Here is a 13032-nt window from a genome sequence, read left to right on the forward strand (position 1 = left end):
CATTAGTTCAGTGTTTGAAAAGAAAGTGGAAAAAATTGCCTACTTTGGAGAGCTGTACCCTTTTTTGGAGGCTGTACTAATTTGACTTCAGAGTAGTTAGGGGTTTTTTTTTAAGTTTTTCTATAATGGAACAGAAGTTAAGAAACTCTTTGGGAGCTGAAAGTTTAGTAAAAGTAATTTTAGGAAATGTTATGTTTTACCCCTTTTTAATATGAATTAAAAAATAGGTTTGAGTGTCTAGGCATGGTTAGTTCTCATATCTTGAAGGACTTTCTAACTGCAGATCATCAAGCCTTTTTATAATAAATCAGTCATATTGAAATGCCTGTTGGTATTGGTATTTTTATCCAGCATATTTGAAATAATTTTATTTAACTACTAGAAATCTGCAATGTTAATTTTCTGCATTGTTAATTGAATTTTGATATCCACCCAAAAACAGTCTGGCATAAATGTGAAGTAAAGACACAATCTAGTAAATAGGAAAGGTGGTTTAACACAGTGTTTCATAATAAAATAAAAATAAGGAGAACACATGTATATTAAAAAATATAATTGCTTTCACCATGTATAGAATATTGTTCTGAAAAGAAATTCCAAATTTATTGTAAAAGCTCCTTTAGAGCATATTTATTTGCATCTAATGGTGCCAAATGGTGAATCAACATTTTCCAGAAAAAGAAATTGAAAGAGGCAGCTCCCATTAGAGTTCCCTTATCGTGTTTGGAGTGAAGTTCCTGAGTGTCATCACGTTTGTGCTATAAGCAAAAATCTGCGGCACTAGAGGGGAAAGTATCTGGTCCCCTCTTAATGTGTCGTCCCTGTGTTCGTGCACTTCAGAGAAGGTTTTGTTCTCATGCCCATCGTTAGCTGGTGAGATGGAGGTCTGTACACCGGTCCGGAGACTGCAACTCTTCTTAGGATCCATTTGGCAGCCAGTCTGAAAGCACATCATGGCATTTCTTTTGGATATTTTGACGGGGGTTGTTTGGAAGTGTTCCAAAAAAATTCCCCCGGGTTAAAAGAATTTTATTAACATTGCAAAGTAGAATTTTGAATGTCAGAATTAAAGCTGTCTGGCAAGCTGTGGCACCTTCAAGGGCAGGCATTAATATGCCATCTTTTATGATATGAATTGCTTTTTTTCTTTGGGCTTCATCCCATGCTTAGGTCAGATCTGCTTTCCGTCCTGTGGCAAGATTTGGAGAGTAAATGGCATGGTTAGTAAGTAGCATGATGGTATTTGGATTAATCAAGTATAGACAAGTAATCAAGTACAGATTAATCTGAGAAGAGTTATGAAAAATACTGATTTTAAACTAAGCGAACTAAGTGTTGATAAATGTGAAGTCATGTATACCGCAAAGAATAATAAGAATTATAATTTGCATATCCAGGCTCAAATTGTAACAGATTAATGAAAACTGCTCTTTGATGTATGATATTGATATACTATTATAGCAAAAGAAAATGGTGGCACGTATAAATAATTGTAAGAGAAAATAAGGGGAAACATTGTAAAACCACGTATAAATATATATCACTTGATGCACATTACCACAAAGGTAGTGGATAAACCTTGTTACAAAAAAGATCTAAGAGACAAATATAAGGTCTTGGGATAAATGAGGAAAATTATTAGATATATGTCAAACTTCTATGTGACAAGAGAAGGGAAGCTTGAGTATGTTCAGAGAAGGTGAATGGAAGCAAAAATATTAGATATCTGTAATCATGAATGGTTAAGAGAAGGTGAACCAGATGCTCATATTTTCCTTTCTCCAGAACAGCAAAAGAGATATTTGACATCTCTGAAAAGTGATGCAATTAAATGTGGCAGAAGGGACTTCTCTGTATCACTCACCGCTGACCTATGTGCAGGATATGAAAGCGTGGGATATTAGTAAGTGTAAGAACTTAGAATTTTAGATGATTCATGTTTATAGCTATAGTTATATTAGGCACGTAAGCACTTTTTTTGAGAAATAAAACTCTCATGCTTTAAAGGCATAAACTAGCTCTAGCACCAAATCTGATGGAGGCTAAAAATAAACTTTCCTTAAAATAATATATTCCCATCTTGCTCACTGCAAAGTGTTCTGCTCCATTTTCTGAAACTCTTTTGGAGTCTTTTTTCTGAAAACTTTGTCAGGTAAGATATCAGATGTGTCTAATCCAGACCTGGGTCCTATTCCAACTGTCTAGCAGAATCACATCTGGAAAGAGGATTCAAATGTAGGAACTGAGTCCAGATATGTCATTGCAAAGGCTGTCTAAGCCTAGAGAATCACTAACTGATTCCTATTCAAGCAATCTTCTGTAATATTATTTTGTGCCTTAGGGATGGCATTTCCCAAGCTTAATAGTTCATGTAAAATGAATTGGTGGGTTTTCTGGATTCAGTTTTTAGTGGGGTTTTTTAGGTGTGTGTGGTTTTTTTGTTTTTTTTGTTGTTTTTTTTTTTTTTAAGTATTTTGGACTATAGTCAAGAGTCTGTGAAGATCTTCCACTCTTGAACAAAAGAAAACAAATACTAAATGATCCTACCAACTTTGCTTTGTATGTGCAGATAGGGCACAGATTTAGTACAGTTTTCTTTCTGCGATGTGAATGTCGCTCTAGCTGGGGACCGGCGAACCTGAGGAGACATCCATATGGCATCTCTATGGAAACTGAGGATGGCAGATTCAATGCATCATTGTATCTGATAGTCCAAGTCTTGTAACATTTATTTTGTATCAGGAATCCAGCCTAAGAGGTTGGTTGATTGCTGTGACTCACTGAGTTGAAATGAGTTTGGATAATCTTCTACAAGGGACAACGAAATAATTGAAACACAGACTTGAAAGGTGCCTGAAGAGCCCAGCTAGTACAGCTGGTTGCTCTGAGGCAGGACCCAGCGCAGCTTGGCAAGCGCGTATGTGTTGCCTGCGTAGCTAGAGATGAGACAGCCGTACCTGGGTACCGATTCCTGGGTGCTGTAGGGCTGCTAAAAGGGCTGAGAGGATAGATTAGAAGAGAAGCTTGCTGGAAACCCTCCAGAGCCTGGGAAGCCACCAAAAGACTACCTTCAGGAAGATGTTAGTCTCCAGAGAAAGCTACTGCTGAAGCCTCTTAGGTCGTTAGTTTAGATAAGGATAAGTAGGCATTTTTGCTAAAGTTATTTTGGGAAGATTTTTCCTTGCATGTATGAAATGTCTTTCCTTCTGTTATAACATGTGTATATAGTTCAACACTTGTTTGTGTAATTCCCTGTACATATTTAGCCTGTAGTGTTTTATGTTAGACTTTAGAATAAACTTGTTTTGTCATTTTCCGCTCACCTTCTGTCTGCTATTTATAACTATATGGAACAGTAATTAAGGAGGGAACGAAACAGCCTAATGCGATCGCCCTTGAAACAGTATTCTGTAATGTAAGGAGGAATAAGAGAACTTATTCAGTTTGTGGGCAAAATTACAAATTTGCTAACAGATTTTTCATCATGTTTTCCTCCACGAGTGATATTGAATTCTTTCATTACTCTTTAATAATGTAGGGTATACAGGGATAAAACCTGATGTGCTGAGTATGGGTTACTATCAAAGCAGCTACCTTTCCTTTCTTGAGCCAAGTACTATTTGACAGTTTTAAAATAAAATGTACAAATAATTTATGGGAAAATGCACCAGTATTTTATAATGAGAAAAATATTGCATGTTTCAGACAATGCCATAATGACAAAAGAAAATCCTACCTGAGAATTTCATGCATCTGACCCCCTCATAATGGACCATGTCAAAATCCTAGGAAGGGAATGCAAGAAGGATATATGCATTTCTACCGTAGTAAAGCAATCATATCCCTGCTGCGTGCTGTTCATCTTTTGGGGTGGGTTTTGTTTTTTTTTTTCGTAATGCCCACATTCACAGGGTGATTAGGATATGCTGGAGCAGCTACTGCATAAAAATCTATGGTCATGGATTATGATAGAAGCAATTTGAATGTCTTTCAAAGCTGCTCCACTCTGTTCAGGTTCTTTACCACACCCAGTGCCATGGTATCTGAGTTTTCCCCTAGAGCATTAAATAACACGAGTAGAATCTGTCACATGTGGTTTGTTCTAGTATAAAAGCAAGGTTAGGTCAAAATCTTCTTCAACTTTCATAGTTAGACATGCTCCATAAATATGAGCTAATATACATATGTCATCTTTCTGATTGTTCTCAGACTTTTTGTTTTGCATCAGTCTCTTCTTTGAGATCTTTTTTTGCCAGTTTGGTACATTATTACAGTGTTGAATGACAAATGTCCAGCATTCAAAAAGCTGTTTTGAATCACAACATTGTATCAAATATGTGAGTGCCTTGGACAATCAAAATCTTTCAAAGACATGACAAATGCAAAATTACTTTCTTTTCTGTATTAAAGTATTGCAAACATCCCCTTACTGAGTTGCTAAAACTTTAGCTTGTACATTCTTGGAGCAAGGGACATTTTTGTGGATGTTATGTGTATGTAGTATTCTGAGCTATATAAATGCTTGCTTATGACACAGATGTAAAACAAGAAATTAAGACTTACGACAAGAAATGTTAAGACTTAATCTACTCCTTTGAGACTGTGACCTTCAAGGCTGTCACAAGTCTGAAAATAAGTCATCCATGTAGGCAGGTACCAGGAAGGCATGGGAAGTTGCTCAGTTTGGTGACTCTTCCTCAGTGTGTACTACTTAAGGCTTGCATTTGGAAATCACAATATTTTTGAGTGTCAGGGTCTACTCCGTATCAGCTGTCATTATTGGCTAATGATAATATTTGATAATCATGTTGGAATCTTATAGATTTTGACAATCTTTAACTGTTGGCTTTGTTATGGCAACATAACTACTACTCCAGCCAATCGATGTGTGAATGTGCCCAGTAACTTCTCACTTTATCATTCACTCAAGTTCAGACTCTTATCTCCTAGTACTAACAGAGCAAGCATTTTGATGGCACACTGAAATCTCTGCAACTGTGATACATTATATTCTTAGAGCCTCCCAGATTGCTAACTGCCTCATCAGATTCTTTAAGAATAGCTTTTGAACACTGTTTTGTAGACAGTTATACCACTCCATTCATCTTATATCTTTCAACAGATATCTTGTGCCAGTATGAGTTCGTACTTTCTATGCCCTGTCTACTTTTTGTGATTGTTTTATGAGGAAAACTTTGTTTTTGCTTTTAGTACCGGGAGGTCAATCTTAATTTTGCATGTGCTTAGAATGATGATAATGTATTTAGCTCCAGTATCTATTTTGAAATTTACTTTGACTGGTTATTTCCATTTTCACAAAGCCAATCTGTTATAGAATCTTGCTTTGATCAACAGACCCAACAAAGACCTCTGTTTTGGTATCAACATCATCCGAGCTTTGCCTTGTTGTGGTGCACTCATGAATATGTTTCCTTTTTATGTGTCTTTGCAACTTGTGCTGAGATTGACACACTTTGGCAAAATTTTATTGGAGATATGAGACAGCCCCCCCCTTACTCTGCATGCTTTTGTGTCTTGTTATGATTGCCTCCATATGGTGAACAAAGAACTTGAAACTCAGCCCAGTAATGTATAGTACTGGCTACCTAAATGTGTTCAGCCTAGTTAGATCAAAACTTATGGAGACTCAGTGATACTGTACTATTGGAGGTTATTTTAGTCAAGCTAGGAGGTAGTGTGCAAGAGAGAGCTGCTGAGATCTCAGTCAATGGTTTGACAGCTCAGTCATCAAGTTCTTTTGCATTTACTGCTGTTGAATGACATCGCTTTGGTACCCTTGGAGGACCTGATTGTTCCCGGAGGGTTAAATAAGTGGGAGAATGCCAGAAATACAAGGAGTTAAGTGGACAGAGTAGGGCATGGTTTGATAAAGCAATAAGAGACCTTAGTTGGGTGTTCGTGCCCATTCACGATTTCATTTACACAAATGGATAAGTCTGCCATGATCGGTTTTTACTTTTTACCACTGAATGAATATACTTATACTTCTCAGTGGTGTGCATTGGGGGCTGAGCAAAAGAAAAAGTTTGTAGCATCCTTTCCTCTTATATTTTACGAATACTAAGCCTTTTTCTATTGATACGACTGAACTTTTACACTGAAACAAGCTCACTGCAGTTCAAAAAACATGATTAAATATTTTGTCCAAAGCTCAAGTTTGGTGAAAACTTCACAAAACTATTTGACTAATTATTTTTGATGGAAGAGATGAACACAAATTACAACAATTTTTGGATTACAAATGTTACAGCAGTTTGCTTGGGCCAGAGGGCACCGTCGCAAAATTAACAGGAAAATAACTGTAAAAGAAAGTGAAGTTGCTTAATTGGATTTCATTATATAACATAAGTTATAAGTTATAACATAAGCTAAAGGATATGTCTGACCTATTGTGTGGGATGGGATACCAAGCCAAATGAAAAACCTCTGACATTTTCTGATAAGGTAAAAACTGTAGGAGTGAATAATCCTGTTATAGACAGCATGTGTAATGATGAACAACAGGTGCTCACTTCTTGACGAGGGAAAAGGAATTTATTTATTTTAAATTTGGACAATGTAAATTTCCCTGCCTACTCACTGAGTTCAATTAAATAGAAATTAGAAAACTTTTGCTTTAAATCAAGGGATGGCAGTAGCTTATGCAGAAGGAATTGTGATAACACATGGCAAAACTCAACTGCCCTATTTTTTATGTTGTTGCTGTATGACCTTTTTCTTCCTGTGCTACCTATTTTGCTGAGATAATAAACTCTTAAGAGCAGGGGCCTTGTGTTTGTACTGGCCTGTGAAATATTTGGCATGGCTTCTCTGCAGAAGTAATGTAATAGAGGTATAAAAATGGACTAGAGACTTTTGTGATTTTCTTTTGTCCCATTGTAGATTCTTTCAGATCCTCTAAGCAGTCTAATACCCCAAGCTCAGTTAAAATCCTACACTAAAAGAGAAGCTGCATCCTCTTCAACAAAACTCAGCTGAACACTTTCTATAAGACTATATCTCAGTAAATCTCATCTGTTCATCAGTGTTCAACATGTGAAAAAAATAATTCAAAATTTACCTAATGTAATGGGCTTGTTATTCCTATAGATTGATGCATTTCAAAGAAATGTAAGAGATGCTAAGACAATTTTTTTCTCAGTGGCTTAGTACTCTGGAAAATTTATTTCTCTGTATGAGAGTTCTTTTTTTATCAGTGGGTTCTTCTTCAAGGACAGCTTTTGATAGCATTTGATGATAGGCCAGAATGTTATCTTATCAAATGTTAGAAAATCCAACTTCATTTGGTAACGCTGGGATTTCCTCAATCTTTTCTGATGCTAACCTTGGTATAGACTGCAGGAACGGTTGGATATCTTGACATGAGATCTATCTCTACCCCTTTCCACTGGGATCTTTGGGTTTTGTGATTCTTGATTGCAAACGTTTGTTCTATTGCCCTAAATTTAAATGTGAAAAATCATCCTTTTATAGTAGTTGGAAAGATGCTCTTGACTTGGTAATGTACAAGCATTGCAGAAGTCTCCAGGGATTACAAGTGGCTTTATTGCCTTTTCCTACTGTCATGCTCTAAACCAAGAGCAGCTAAGTAAAGATTTCATTTAAATATAATACAAGCGGTAATCATTGTAAATTAAATACAGTTATTAAAACATGCTGTTGAAATCCTTTATATTTACATTATAAATGACGTATCTATGCCAGACTCTCTATGTCACAGAAATGGATACTGGTATTCATGAAATGTATGATACATATTCAGTTAAATATATGCTAATAACATATCATATCATATCATAAAACAACCAAGGCAGTGGTTTTGTTAAAAAGAAACAGCAAATTGTACCTTATAACCCCATGCGCGTGGCATTAAATCTGTCCTCTGTATTTTGTGCTTCTCACATGCATAAGTGAAATGGATTTCTTTGCATCTGACCAACGCATAAACCGCAGGGAAATGTTTTTAATAGGATTCATTGTGATTAGGAGCTGTGGAATAGCCCCATAGTCATAGCAATGTTAGAATGCCACAACTATTTGATAGGAGACATTTCAATCTGTCATCATCTTGTGTGCCCTGACCCCGATAATACACCCCATTCAACCTGAGGCACAAACAGAAATGGTGAGGTAGGGTTGTGTTTGGTTTTTTTTCTTTTAGCACAGCACCAGTCACAGCTTTTATGGGTTCCTGAGAGAAGAAAAAGCGTTTTTATTTCCTGCGCTGCTCATCCCTTATCTAACCATTTTAAAAGATATTTTGTTTCCTGAAACACAATAAACAAGTAGAAGGGGGAGAAAAATCCTTCCTTAGGTAACCTCAGAACAGAAGAACTTTGTGCATTATGCAGCTCAGGCCATGCCAAAATGCAATTTGGAGGGTGTCCAGCACTTCATTGGAAAGTAATGGTTTTCACTGAACTGAGTTATGACCAGCTGTTTACAGACAGTCTGTGACATACTGATAGAGCAGAACACCGTATGTTGCTTTCCAAATCAAATGATACAAGAAGTGTGACAGAGTGGAGAAACATCTGTCATTAGCAATTTTCAGCACGCTTCACTAATTCTGGACAAAATACGAGTAATGAACTTACCGCAGGAAACTTCAAATACTACCACTGCTGAAACAAGGATATAAACAGCTAGTGCTCCTAATGGCGTCTAATTTAATTCATTTGCGGTAAGAAACAAACAAAGTGGGTTATTTGTTTTTGATCATGGGGTAGTAAATAGTAATGCTGATCACAAACATTCATTTTAATCAAAGAAAAAGGGATCGTGGAACTCAGCTTTCCTCAAGTTCAGACAGAAGGTAATTATCAGGTGCTTTTTTTTCTTAGTCTTTTTTAATATCAGTGATTTGGGTGCTATTTATTTATTTATTTATTTATTAGCAAGGTTGTTTCAGAATAGGCCAAGGAGAAGTTACAACATTACAGATACCGTCTTTCTTTGCCTTGGTCCTCTCCTTTGCATTTCCCTCAGTCATGTCCTCCTGAATCTTCAGAGCAAAACTTCAAGTTTTCTGCAGAGTATCACTCATCAGTGGGCATGCAGACAACGGTGAAAGTAGTTCAATGATGGTTTTTACTCCATTTTCCTGCATTATGGCACTGCTGCTGCTGTTCAAAACCTCATGGTTCCAGATGTACGTTTTTTTTTAAAGCTGCACTTGAATGTGTATGTGGCCCCTATATGTTACACACTTTAGTATTTTCTGGTTGATTTCTCTATTTGCATCATAACTGGAGCCCAACCACTGTAATTTTGTGATGATTTTCACTTTGCCTTTGAAATCAATAGAGTTGTTCTGCCATTCGCATTCAGGGGCTTTGGTTTCCCCTTACCACTGATAACACAGCAAATTTCTGAAACTGTCAGGATTAAGTGGCAGTCCACAGGGGAAAAGGGGAGAAAATGAAAGGACAGGTTGTTACTCTTTAAATGAACTTTCAACTAATGTTCACACAAAGCTATAATATGAAATGCAGAGGATAGATTTAGTTCAATCCATTGGTGTCCCACCTATGGGACTTCCCTTGGAATGGATCCCAGACCAAGAGAGTGAAAGCCATTTCGAACTGATGACTGTAAAATGAGTGTAGGAGGTCTTTGAGTAGCTGCGTAATTGCAAAATTATTCATGATAATAAAAGCACTAATCTAGAATTCCCAGTTTCTTGGAGAATTTCCTGAGATGCCACAGGAAAATTGTGTAACTTCCTAACATCTTGGATATGCCAAACTGGTCCAAGCACAATATGAAAAAGAAGAGAAAGTTCATGGAAATATTTTTTATGATAGAAATATTTTTCTCCCGCTTTAATGCAGAAAAGGAAAACTACTTAGCAGAAAACATTTCAAGAACTGCAAATATGAAGTTCCTCTAATTCTTATAGACATCTAGACAGGAGAGCAAAGCAAAGGGAAAATACAGGTATCATTGACACCCGTCATTATGTTTGTGATCTAGATAATAAAGTAAGCAGACCCAAGCAATTCGCTAACACTAACGCTATTCTTTACATAAACAGTAAATGTTTAGATTTTCCTGTTCACTGACTAACAGCACACATATCATAAACACTAAGCTGTTATAGTACGTTTCGTGTGTTGATTCACTTTAACAGTTGTTAGTGTGAAGACAGGAAAAGAAAAGTGGGTGTAATGAGACCATGTGCAGTATGCTGTGAAAACAGAGGCCCTTATTTGGCATAATGGGTTGCACCATAAGGGCCATAAAATTGTGCATGTGTTAGTATCATTTTAATTATTACGGGTGCCACATGTTAAGCAGAATAGCGGAACTACTAAAACAGCTTCAAAATCCTTACTGCTGATCGCTGCATTTAATTACAAATAGGAACATTTGGAGATAGGTCACCATAAAACCCTTCTGTTGTCAAATGAGCTCAAATCTGATTTTTGTAATTATGTTTTTATACCACAGATCCTGTTGAATAACTATAGGGAATAAAATTTTAATAAGTACTGATTAAATGCAGGTACATCTTGCTTCCTAAGAATATTTATGAATGTTCTTCGCTACTTACATCAAGGTACCATCACTGCTTCTGTTTTGGTCAGTGGTGATCATTCAGCCTTAATGCAAATAAGCTGAATAACTTTATGTGCCATGAAATATTGTTTTTTTTCAGTGAAGCATAAAAGCACTGGATTTCAATTATTCATTCTGTTTGCTAGAGCTGTGTACTCTAATCCTCTAGTACCAAGGCACTTTCATTATAAAACTATGCGTAACATGCAGGAAGATACTATAATTAACGTTCCTAAGGCAGAGGTTTGGTGTAAGGAATGATAACTTTTATTGGTCTGTCCCCTTTTCCATTGTACTAGCATGTTCTTCAGTTCATGTTAATAATGTTCTTTGTTAGTCTCAAAATGAAAGTTGAAAATACATTGAATTTGCAGTTTAACAGGTTAAAAATCACTAGGATATTAAAAGGTGCTAAAAATGGTAATTTTGGACTTAGATAGGCAAACTTGCATTTTATGTAAATTTCTCTAACCAGACATTTATCTTGGGAGGAATGAAAAAATTAAAGATGTATTCAGTGATATAAAAGGAAAGTAGAAATTAAATAAATATGTAGATTCATCATAGGTTGTAGGCTGGATTTTGAGTTATACTGAGGACAGCAACATTGTATTTGACTATATTGTTCAAACAAGATTAAAGTGAGAATATATCTACCTGTATATATCCCGGCGCATTTACTTGTTCATACTCCATGTTTCCTTTTTGGAGATACATGAAAACCTAAACCAGGCTTGACCTTGTTGTTTTTCAGTTTTAAATATTGTCATCCATTAGAATGTTAAAAACAACTAGACGTTGTAATGCCTAAGGGAGGAAATCTTTTTTGTGAGAGATTACCATTGGACTCATGGGCTCACACCCAGTTCAGAACATGCTCCAGCGCTACTGCATGTACACTGGCTTCAGGAGACCATCAACTGGAAATAAGTAAATATACAGTGCCTCCTGGAAAGAGACTGATGTAATTTGTAAAATGTTCAGTAGAAGAGAATGACTTTGCCAGTTTTGATGCAGACTGACTGCTCTGCATCATGTAACTGCATGGTAAAAAACTCATTTAACCCAAACAGCGGTCCAAGAATCTATGGCCTGGCTCACAAGAAAAGAGGAAAACTCTTGTTGACTTTCATAACCTTTTCCAAAACGTGATTGAATGAGTGCTAAATAAAGACCTCCGGATGTACTGACTGACAAGAAAACAGCCCAGAAGCTTTGGGAATGGCAGTAGGCAAGTAACACTAGAAAATAATGAGCTCCTCTGTACTAGAACATTTGCAGGTTGTGTGCACGTCATGCAGAAACATTTGTACCCAACAGGGTAAAGACACAGATATTGATGGAAGTCTGGCTCCTTTCTGATCCCAGACCAGTTTGCACACTAGTACGACTCCGTTGGAACTCATATTATTTGTAGTCCTCTCTGTGAGGGCAGAATGGACTCCTTGTCGCACTCTGGCTCATCATTGGAATAATGCGCTATCTCTATGTCTAATGAAATTGCCTCTCACTAATGTGAAAATCTCATATGCCAATGTCACCCTCCTTCTAAAACACAGGTGGCTAAAATGAAACACTTGGCTTCAGTACTTCTGTTGCCACTCTGAATCCCATGGAGCTCTGGTTGTGATCCTATTTCACACTGTAAGGCGTGCTTAGTGTTGGACGGAATTATGTCCTTGCAGGGGAAAAGTAATAATAAAGGAGTGAGAAGAATACTCAGCTGATTCACCATCTTGTAGAGAAGGAGAAAAAAATGACATAAAAGATGCGTTTTATCTGTGGGGTTTGTTCCAGGTTAATTCCATGAACTGGTCTTGCTCTGCAATTGCAAGAATACGAATCACCTAGCAATAAGAGAAGAGGGAAGGGGATATCAATATAAATGGGAGATGATAAAGAATGGTAAGACATTATCTTACACAGTAGCACTACCGAGCCTGTAGGAATCCATTTGAGCTGAGTGGCAGATCTTGGGTTTTGATGTTGAAATGTGTTGAGAAGGGGAAAAGGTTAGAAACAGTAAAATAATGGTTCTAAACATGCATTTCTTTCCTGGGAAACAGACTATTTTACATAATCATTTATTTAACTTTAGTGTTTTGCTTCTTCACCAATCAAACCAATCACATCTTCTCTTATCTAATTTGTATCATTTCTCAGGGAATAAAGACCGTCATCCAACTGGTCACTGGTTACATTTAAAATCTGAGTTTATTACTAACTTTTTAGTAAAGAAATTCTTTGATAGTTCCAATCAGAGGAAAAATATCTTAATATGTTGCTATAAATTAAAAAGTCTCATCACAGGAACCTACAGTTTCAGTGACTGCATTAAATATATTTTGTGTTCTTACTTCTCCATCACTGGTACCTTGTAGGCAGTTGAAATTTTTGCTGCTGAATTAATTACTTTTGCTCAAATTTACAGGTACTAAAGCAGAAACATTT

This window comes from Grus americana, chromosome 2 (assembly GCF_028858705.1).
Source record: "Grus americana isolate bGruAme1 chromosome 2, bGruAme1.mat, whole genome shotgun sequence".
Classification (NCBI taxonomy): Eukaryota; Metazoa; Chordata; class Aves; order Gruiformes; family Gruidae; genus Grus; species Grus americana.